Raw genomic sequence first — 11,161 nt, 5'->3', positions numbered from 1 at the left:
CCAGAAACCCACCCCTATCTGCTCCTACACCACTGGGTATTCCACCCCCTCCCCACTCCAGCCAGGAACAGATGCTGTCGTGCCTGCACTTCTGTCTCGTGGGAGCACCGTTGAGATGTCCCTCGGAAATGGGGTGTGTGTGGTGCATGCAGCTTACTGAGTCCTGGTCCACACTCCATCCTTACCCGGGAGTGGAATACCACACCTCTGGTTTGAGGTGCAATACCCCTGTAGCAGCCGAGCCCTCGGGGTGCTACAAATACACATAGTGATGTCACAATACAGTTGTAATACACGCAGTGATCTCACAGTTCAGGGGTAATGCAAGCAGTGATGTCACAGTTCAGGGGTAATGCATGCAGTGATGTCACATTTCAGGAATAATGCACGCACTGATGTCACATTTCAGGAATAATGCACGCACTGATGTCACAGTACAGGAATAATGCACACAGTTATGCCACAGTACAGACGTAATACACATTATGATGTCACAGAACAGGGGTAATCCACACAGTGATGTCACACCCTCGGCTCAAACTCTGCTTTGAGCGAGAGCAGAGTGTAATTTTACTGTGATCCGAATCTGTCGCATGCGATGAATTAGACCACAGGTGCGGAGAAGACAGAGAAGCTAATTTCTGTCTCTTCTCCATCTTGTATTATCTCTGTACTGTGGTATCACTCTGTGCATTATCCCTGCACTGTGACATCACTGTGTGTTTTATCCCAGCATGGTAACATCACTATGTAAACTATCCTACTACTTTGACATGACTATGTTTTAGCCATGCACTATGAGTTCGCTGTGTGCATTTGTAAGAGGTGTAGACTGGACTGTCACGTTTCTACTCCTGAAGAAACCAATCGCGTAATGTGTATTATGTCTTGCATCTTTTTGTATATATTGTGATGTGGTTATGTATAGTATAATGTAATATGCATAGTGTGTAGGAATATAGGATAAGTAGTGTACAGTATAAGATAGCATAGGGTAAGACAAAGGTTAGGACTTAGGACATAAGATAGGTAGGATAGATAGTGACTGTAATTAGATAAGCGACGTTAGGGTAAAATAAGAGTTAATGTTCGGGACTAGCCCATAGTGGGAGAGGCTTAGTGTTAGGGCAAGTGACTGCTTCCTATAATTAGGCAGATAGGGACAAGTTTAAGTTCAAGTAGGAAGTGTCTGTGAGCAGGGCTGCCGTTTGGGTGAACTACTAAGAAAAGGAGATTAAGGGACAAGGCAGTAGTCCGACCTGGAACTGGCCGAAGACGAGACAGAGTGGCCTTCCATCTTAAAGGGGGTCCTAGGACAACATGTCACGAGAACCCTGAGCTTGCTAAACGCTGAGGGTAATGGACAAAAACAGGACTGAGTTTGTGGGACTAGTGGTGATCCCGAGTGATAGAGCCTGGGCGCCATTAGTGGAAGAAATAGGACACAGAACCGCTGAGAAGGTAGAGAGATTTGCTGCTCAGGACTGTGGCGACAAGCTAGGCTGTGAAGAAGTAGAGCAAAACAGTGTGTTCCACCGGCCCTGGAGTAGACTACAGTGGAAGAATACGGTGTGTGTGAACATGCTTTACACTGTGAAGGAGACGTCCATAACCCTTATCCAGATAAAGACCCAGTAAAGACTGTGTTTTAGAACTGTAGCCTCCTTTATTGAACTTTGAAACCTATGGTCCTGACTGGCCAACACCATCAGCCACAGGCGGCCTGCACAGACGCAATGCCCTCACAGCACCAACAACAACACCCAGCCAAGACCCACACTTTCATCTTGCACGCCGGGGCATCACAGGAGAAGACGAGTGCCTCACCCGTGGCTACCACCCCACGCTGCGCTACACATTATCACTGCACTGTGACATCACTGTGTGAATTATCCTTCTACTGTGACATTACTGTGTGCATTATTCCTGCACTGTAACATCGCTATGTGCATTCTTCCTGTACTGTAACATTACTGTGTGCATCATTAGTGCACTGTAATATCACTATGTACTCAATCCCTGTACTGTGATATCACTGTGTGCATTATTCCTGTACTGTGACATTGCTGTGTGAATTTTCCTACTAATGTGACATCACTGTGTGAATTATCTCTGTACTGCAAAATTGCTGGGTTTATTACCCCTGCACTGCGACATTGCTGTGTTTATTACCCCTGCACAGTGACATCACTATGTGTATTATCTCTCCACTGTGGCACCACCGTGTGCATTATCCTTGCACTGTGAGATCACTGCATATGTTAACTACCCCTACTTTGTGACTCCACTGTGTGCATTACCCCTGTACTGTGACATCACTACGTACTGTATATCATCTCTGTACTGTGGCATGACTGTGTGCATTATTCCTGTACTGTGACGTCACGGCGTGCATTATTCCTGTACTGTGGCATCACTGTGTATCTCTGTTTTCTGGGGAAACCCAAATTATCTTAAGATTGTGGAGTAGGGCACAATTCCAAGTTTTATGATAGAGAAACCACCCACACAAAGACCCTAATGGGTCTCTGGAATAACAGCGAAAAGGTAAGTATAATTTTAGGAATGGGGTGAGCATTTTTCCTATTGGGAGAAGCTTCATTTACAGCTATTTCCCAGGGGTCACTTTAATGAGAATACTTAGGATACAATTCAATTATTAATATATTCTATAATATTTTAATAATGCTAAGTTAACGCCAATATGTATATAATTGCCTTTGGTCCATACAGCAGGTACATAATTACCATGTGGCAACATACTGTATGTCATGTACACATAATTATAGCGGACAGATCATTAGCCGTAAGCAGATATACATTAAATTCAGTGGAATGAAACAAATTATCTAACGTCACTTAGGAACAGATGTTTTCCTGAATCCACAGTGAGTGGGCTCGGTCGGGGGGCAGCTAAATAAAGAACTTGTGTTGATCTGATTAGCATGAAAAAAAAAAACTTTTATTACTATAATGTAACAGTTCGATAGTAAGGCACAAGTCCATCAAGTTCAGCCTCTCAACTCGTAGAGTTGGTGTGGAAGAAGACGGACAACTTCTGCGTGGTACTTGTTAATTGTCTCACATTAGAGGGAACGTTCTCAAATGAACTCTGATAGATGTGATAAATAGACAATCTGCCAATCACTTTATTTAATAATTCTACTGTCTTACTTAATCACTCCAAATTGTCAATCATTGGGTGTCTCTTTTATGAGTGACTTGCTAACACTGCCTGTTGTTAAGTGTAATCCATGTCTAGAGACAATGAGACAGATTACAGGAAGTGGGAGCTGAGCTTTGTCTCTTTGCTCTTGCTCTCCTGTCTGTCAGACTGTGGATACGCATAACAAAGAAGATAGGATTTCAATTCCAGGCAGACACCACTGAAGATGGTAAAGAGCAAGCTGGGAAATGAAAGTTCCAGCGCCAATAGTGCTTGCAGAATGCTCATAAAGAGGGATCATACATCCAAAAAGCACACAGTGAGTCGGACTTTCGCAAACCATTAGACAATGTCACAGTGCAAGCTGGGAAGTGAAGGAAAAGGGAGATCCAGCAGCATTTCAGCTGGCAGAATTCTGATGAAATGGAAATGCCCACTTTTATATGGCAAGCTAAAGAGCATGTGAATCAGTTTTATCTTGTTGAGGGGGTTAAAGACCAAGACTATGCTTTGTACAGGTTTAGTTTTAAATAACTGGTATGTTACTTGGATAACCCCTTCTTTATCTAAATGTTTGGCCCCGATAAAATAAAAAAGCCTATAATCAGCACCCGTGTCGGCGCCGTTCCCGCGGTGTCAGCACTCACGGTCCCGGAGCTCTCGTGCGGTTGTTGTGACATGTGACCCCGGTGCCCAATCAGCTCTGGCGTCACTGTCTCCACCTTAGAACAAATCGAACACGAAGAGGAAGTCCGGGCTGCGGCTGCTCTCTGACTTCCTCGTCATGTTCAGTTTGACAGGAGGCGGAGACAGTGACGCTAGCGCTGATTGGGCACCGGAGTCACGTGTCACAACAACAGCACGGTAGCCCCAGGGAGAGTGAGAGCCGACACCGCGGGAACAGCGGGGCCAAGTATGGGATATGACAAGGAGTTGTCCAAGTAGTAGATAATTTCTTTAATTCTACTATAATAATTGGAGGAGAAACTCTATGGGTCAATTAGTCATTTCCAATAATTTAGTACATATAACTTGTACTTGAGTACAAAAATTGGTGTTGCAGTAGTCCAGCATCCATTCACAATCATTATTGTTACTTTGTAAATAAACATTCAATTTCCTGGTAAATCTGCTGCCAATTTTTGGGAGATGAACTTCAGGGACCATCTCCCTATTTCCCAGGTGTCTCTCATTTGCTCCCTATAAGCAGGGCTGTGGAGTCTGAGTCATGAAGTTGGAGTCGGAGCCCATTTTCGTGGAGTCGGATTCGGTATAAAATGGACCGACTCTGACTCCTAAAATATATAATAAACTGGGTACTGTAGTTCAATGCAGTTTGTGGGGAATATTTTTTCATAAGAATTTGGGAAAGTTATGAATTGTCTTATAAATATCTGTCCTATTCCTGATCCAAGGATCTATTTAGCTGAGATGAATCTGAGCAACAGTAAATTTATCACTTAAACATGAGCCATGTATGAGGGAGTCGTAGTCGTGGAGTCGGAGTCAGTATCATGGAAATTGAGGAGTCAGAGGTTTGGCTTAACGACTTCACAGCCCTGCCTATAAGCCCTGTTACCCATCCCGTGAATTTCCATTGAGATGTCAGGACTCTTATCTGATGACGGTGCAATGTGTTGTCCTGCCGAAGAAACCTTTCTGAAAGCATTGCTTTCCAGGAATTCTCGCTAGCACCAGGGAGAATTGTCAGCTTGGCCAGGATGTCTCCTATATGATCCAAAAATTATCCAAAACCTTTCCATATACAGTTTGTTATAATTTGGAAAGTAGAAGAGAGAACCCGCGTAACACAAATGTACAAACTAGATCCAGATATGACCCATGGTTCAACATAGCCCAAGACCATTGTGCTTCAAAATTAGGATTCAACTTTGTCATTAACATGTTCAACTGGAAGGAGATGTAGTAAATTTGCCGTCCATGATATATGTCTCCCAACTGCATCCATTGTTGCGTACAATGAATCATATAGGTATCATCCATTGAATTTCCATTTAGATGTCAGGGCTCTTATCTGATGATGGAGCGACGTGTTGTCCTACAGAAGAAGCCTTTCTGAAAGCATTGCTTTCCAGGAATTTTTGCCAGCACCAGGGACAATTGACAAATTGGTCTGGATGTCTCCTATATGATCCAAAAATTATCCAAAACCTTTCCATATACAGTTTGTTATATTTTGGAAAGTAGATGAAAGAACTCATGTAACACAAATGTACAAACCATAACCAGATATGACCCATTGTTGAACATAAACCAAAGACCATTGTGCTTAAAATTTAGGATTCAACTTTGATATGCAAATTGCCTCTTAAGAGAAAAAGAGGACTTGAACTCTATAGCGCCACCTATTGGAAGCAGCAATCCTACAAGTCACAATCAACCCTTTAACGAGTCGTGCAATTTGCAGACACGGTGTTTCGGGCTGTTGGCCCTCATCAGTGCAAAGTATGAGAACTGATATGACTAGAGAGGATCTGGACTGAGGTGACAAGCCAGTGCTGGAATGTCACTCTCCACAAGGAGAAACGTGTTAATAACAAAGTTGAATCCAGGTCTAAGGGGTAATGTTTCTCCTTGTGGAGAGTGACATTCCAGCACTGGCTTGTCACCTCAGTCCAGATCCTCTCATCTAGCCAAATCAGTTCTCATACTTTGCACTGATGAGGGCCAACAGCCCAAAACACCGTGTCTGCAAATTGAGATTCTGATTTGGCTTTTATCCTAAGTCGTATTGCAAGACTCGTTAAAGGGTTGATTGTGACTTGTAGGATTGCTGCTTCCAATAGGTGGCGCTATGGAGTTCAAGTCCTCTTTTTCTCTGAAGAGGCAATTTGCATATTAAATTTCCCAGAGGAGCATTGCACGGCGAATAAGCCTCCTCACCTTGACAAGCCAGTGCTGGTATGTCACTCTCCACAAGGAGAAACGTTACCCCTTAGACCTGGATTCAACTTTGTTATTAACACGTCCAACTGAACGGAGATTTGCCGCCCATGATATATGCCTGCGTCATATAGGTAACATAATAGGGTGAATTTGGTGGCATTTCATCCCAAATCTGTACTTCTGTATTTAGAATAGTTTTTCCTCTTAGGAACATGAACAGTAAATATACACACACAATTCCCGCAGAAGAATTATACATCACCTTCAGAGCTTTTTCACATGTTGGAGTAGTTTGACATTTTGATGAGGAGGTCATGAGATCGCTTCACCTTACAACGCAATATCATCCATAATACATTGCTTTAACGGCAACAACCACATTTGTTACATGAAAATGTGCAAGAAGTTGTCACCTCCAATCAATCAATGGTTTGATCTCTAGATATGTATGAAATGACACTCAGTTTTCAAGGTTTTTTAAACAGTTTTAGCAAAATAAAAAGAATTATAGTAAAAAGTAAACATTTATTTATTTACCACTTGTTAAACTGGCAAAATTTTAGCTTTGAGGACAGTAAATTTTGATGTATTTTTTGTTATTTGCATTCCTGCAGTCTTAGCTTTTTATCTCCTGTGCAACGTACAATAGATGTGTGAAGCTTTCTTTTTTGGGGGGTTGAGGGTTGGGGGTGGGGATAACTTGTACTTTATGTAGATATTTTAGAATGATGCTTCTATGTTGAGTTTTTCAGATTAACCGAATATGAAACCTCTCTTGGGCTGATAGCCTACAATTATATGGGTAGGTAGGATCAAGCTGTTTTTAAAACCGCTTTCTGATCGAGCACTCCACCCATCACCAGTCTATGGCGGTTTTAATCACAGCTCGATCCTACCTATCCATACAATTTTAGGCTATCAGCCCAAGAGAGATTTCATATTAGGCTAGGTTCCCAGCAAAGAAGGTCGCCTTGTCGATGGCTATTGGGCACACATGAATTGGCCAATTTATGAGCTAAGTATCTTCATTTTAACTTTTTTTCTAGAGCAGTAATCCAATTCCAATTTCATAAATTTCATGTTTGCACGCTATAGCGTTACAGAGTGCAGCTTTAATTTGCTAGCTACATATAGAAGTGTCTCTCTTAGCTTACACCTGTTCATACCTGATTTTCAGTTTGGAAGTGACAGTCAGGCTGAGTTCACACGATGCGTTTTTCATGCGTTTCCGCGGCGTTTTTGCAGTTGCGTAAACGCCGCGGAAACGCATGAAAAACGCATGGTAGAAGGGCAGCAATGTTCTCCAATGGAAATCCGCATGTGCTGTGCTCATGATGCGGATTTTTCCGCAGCGTAAACGCTGCGGTCAAAAATCCGCAGCATGTCAATTAATTTTGCGGAAACGCTGCTCTTTTGCCGCCATTGACTTGCATTAGACCGCATGGAATCCGCATCACTGTATATGTTGATGCGCTTTTCATGCGGTCTAATGTGCGGATGGTACCCGTGTGTGGATGAGAGGACTCTCATCCAGACCCAGGTACCATTAAAAAAAAAAGAATAAAATAAAAAATATATATATTCTCACCTTCTGACGGCCCGCGCTGCGTCCTGCCGGCTTCCCGCGCACTTCGCGGTTGAATGAAGGACCTTCGCTGACGTCAGAGTCATGTGACGGGTCACGTGACGCTGACGTCGGAAGGTCCTACAGTCTTCACTGCCGGCAGCCGGGACCGATGAAGCAGGACACCGGGGGCCATCAGAGGGTAAAGTATATATTTATTTTTTATTTTTTGACATTCACACACTATATAAATCCATGCCGGTTGCATGGATTTATATAGTGTGAAGTTGACAAGCACTTTCCAAGTGATGCTAAAATCGCCTGAAAAGCGCTTGTCAACCCGCATGCGGAAATGTCAGTGAATAACGCTCTATTTCCGCATGTCCCTGGCAGGAAACCGCATGTACAATCCGCATGCGTTTTTTCCTGCCAGAGAGATGCAGAAACGCTCAGGAAAAAATCCTGAGCATTTCTGCATCGTGTGCACATACCCTCAGTCTTTGATATTTGTATACATTTTCACAGATCAGGAGAACAAGGCTGGCCTAAGTGAGTTAGAAGCCCATCTGTTTTGAGCAAGTTTTTTAATTGATGTAAATCTCAGCACTCAAAAGGACTATTCAGAAAAGAAGAATTTTATTCCCAATCCAAAAGATCCAGAATAATTTCTCAAAGGATCCAGAATAATTTTTAATGTTTTGATCCTATACCTACATGGACCTTCATCAGAAATCTAGGTATAGGACAGCAACGGATGTTGAGCTCCCCACAATGCTACCAGCAACCCTTTTCCAGTTTCCTTTACACAATCCGCTTCTTTCTGATGAAGGTCCAGGTATAGGACCGAAACTTTGAAAATTATTCTGGATCCTTTGAGAAATTATTCTGGATTTTTGGATTGTGAATAAAATTCTTCTTTTCTGCATAGTGCTTTTGAGTGCTGAGCTTTACATCAATTGACTATTATGGATTGAAATAATACTCGGGCACCTGTTCACGTTGTCTGAGTGCCGTATACTATTATTTACTAAAGTTTTTCTTATTGCCTATTTTTCAGAGGGATTGATGAGTTTAAGAGGCAGGAGAGAGGAAAAGAAGTGCCTTATAAAGGGAGAAAAAAACTAAATTCTCTGATATTTTACAAACTTTCTTAAATTCACTTTTACTATTTAAACTTTTTGTTGAAATGACAGTGGACATCTCAGTTCACCTCTATAATAGCTACAATTATATTTAGACAATAATATTCCTTACTTTGTCTAAAGAATACAACATTTATGGAAAACAAGTGAGTTATTGAACTTCTAGATTTTGATACACATTGCAAGGCTATATTAATTCCATAATTCCATGATTGGTATAGAAAACTCCTATACAAATTATTCCTATGTCAAGAAGAACATGTGGCAAGTAAGATCAGTTTCGTACCCTATCAGAGACAAGACAAGTATAATACTATTCTCATAGTACACGTCTAGTACGCCTCCAAAGCCACAGGTATTATACCTTCCCAATCACAGAAAACTATGAAACTCCACTGATTAATTCTCTTTTGGAAATCCACGACCCAACTTTTGCAACACAACTAGTTAATAACAGAAGTGAAGAACCGATGTGTGGGAATTTATGACTTGTTGCAGCTTCTGCTTTCCATTTAATTTTACTGCTGGGTTTTTATACTATTTTATTGTAAGGCTGAGTTCACACGATGCGTTTTTCATGCGTTTCCGCGGCGTTTTTGCAGTTGCGTAAACGCCGCGGAAACGCATGAAAAACGCATGGTAGAAGGGCAGCAATGTTCCCCAATGGAAATCCGCATGTGCTGTGCCCATGATGCGGATTTTTCCGCAGCGTAAACGCTGCGGTCAAAAATCCGCAGCATGTCAATTAATTTTGCGGAAACGCTGCTCTTTTGCCGCCATTGACTTGCATTAGACCGCATGGAATCCGCATCACTGTATATGTTGATGCGCTTTTCATGCGGTCTAATGTGCGGATGGTACCCGGGTGTGGATGAGAGGACTCTCATCCAGACCCAGGTACCATTAAAAAAAAAAGAATAAAATAAAAAATATATATATTCTCACCTTCTGACGGCCCGCGCTGCGTCCTGCCGGCTTCCCGCACACTTCGCGGTTGAATGAAGGACCTTCGCTGACGTCAGAGTCATGTGACGGGTCACGTGACGCTGACGTCGGAAGGTCCTACAGTCTTCACTGCCGGCAGCCGGGACCGATGAAGCAGGACACCGGGGGCCATCAGAGGGTAAAGTATATATTTATTTTTTATTTTTTGACATTCACACACTATATAAATCCATGCCGGTTGCATGGATTTATATAGTGTGAAGTTGACAAGCACTTTCCAAGTGATGCTAAAATCGCCTGGAAAGCGCTTGTCAACCCGCATGCGGAAATGAAAGTGAAGACCGCTTCATTTCCGCATGTCCCTGGCAGGAAACCGCATGTACAATCCGCATGCGTTTTTTCCTGCCAGAGAGATGCAGAAACGCTCAGGAAAAAATCCTGAGCATTTCTGCATCGTGTGCACATACCCTTTTATGTTGCACCTGGTTGTTGGATACAGTGTTGGGTTGAAGTTTCTAAGGTCCATCAGAAAAAATAAATGGATCTCTGTTCATAGAGGACATGTAAAATTTTAACTGCAATGCAATTGACTGGCTACAAAGTAGGCTTCCAATGGGTTTGTATTCTCCTGGACCTTTGTGTCCAATGGTCAATGTGGTTGTTTTGCGGTCACTGGATAGAGGAACCTAGGCCATGGTGTGACCCTTAACCTTTCCAGGTATCTCCAAGATTAAGGGTGTGAGGCATTACCCATGCAAAAAAAAATAAGGCAAACAAGTTTTTTCAGTACTATTTTGTTAAGAGTGTGATAACGTCAACCAGCACCATACAAGGACCCACTTTTAATATTGGCTATGGAGCTCCCTCATCTCAAGCTATCATTATTCTCTCACATTTCCCAAGTGGTATAGTAAGAAGCCTCTTTAAAGGGAGTCTGTCAGTAGGATTTCACCTCCCGAATTGTTTATATGTACAAAGACAAGTCCAACAAGACCTTTATCTAACCATGGCATTCCTCCATTACAAAGTATTCATCATTTGAACCAATATGCAGATGAGGCTAATGTGCTTTGGGTATGCGTTATGCGCTTTGCAGAGGGCGCCAAACCAGCAAAGGCACAGTCCACAGATGCACTTGGCACAAGCTGCCCAACTAGGCAAGCCCTTGTGGTCTAGGAGTACTCTTCACCCAGCTCCCAGTAAATGGAAGGGGGACTTTGGCAGAGACCTTCCTAGGCCCATTGTCGCCAGACAGCTGGCGTCTGGTGACGCGACTGGTGTCTAGTCAAGAAGCAGGTGAGAACCTCTGCAAGAACCCCAGAAAGTGAAACCAGAAGAGAAAATGAGAAAACCCCTGAAAGATAGCAACACTGATGCTAGCACCACTCACCATGACAGCACATGGAACTGCAATAAACAGCAAAGGACTAAGCAGGG

Source organism: Phyllobates terribilis, unplaced genomic scaffold, assembly GCF_046119375.1.
Source record: "Phyllobates terribilis strain yellow unplaced genomic scaffold, ASM4611937v1 Scaffold_1__5_contigs__length_1240528914, whole genome shotgun sequence".
Taxonomy (NCBI): Eukaryota; Metazoa; Chordata; class Amphibia; order Anura; family Dendrobatidae; genus Phyllobates; species Phyllobates terribilis.
The sequence above is the reverse complement of the archived record's forward strand: the minus strand, read 5'-3'. Positions refer to the sequence as shown.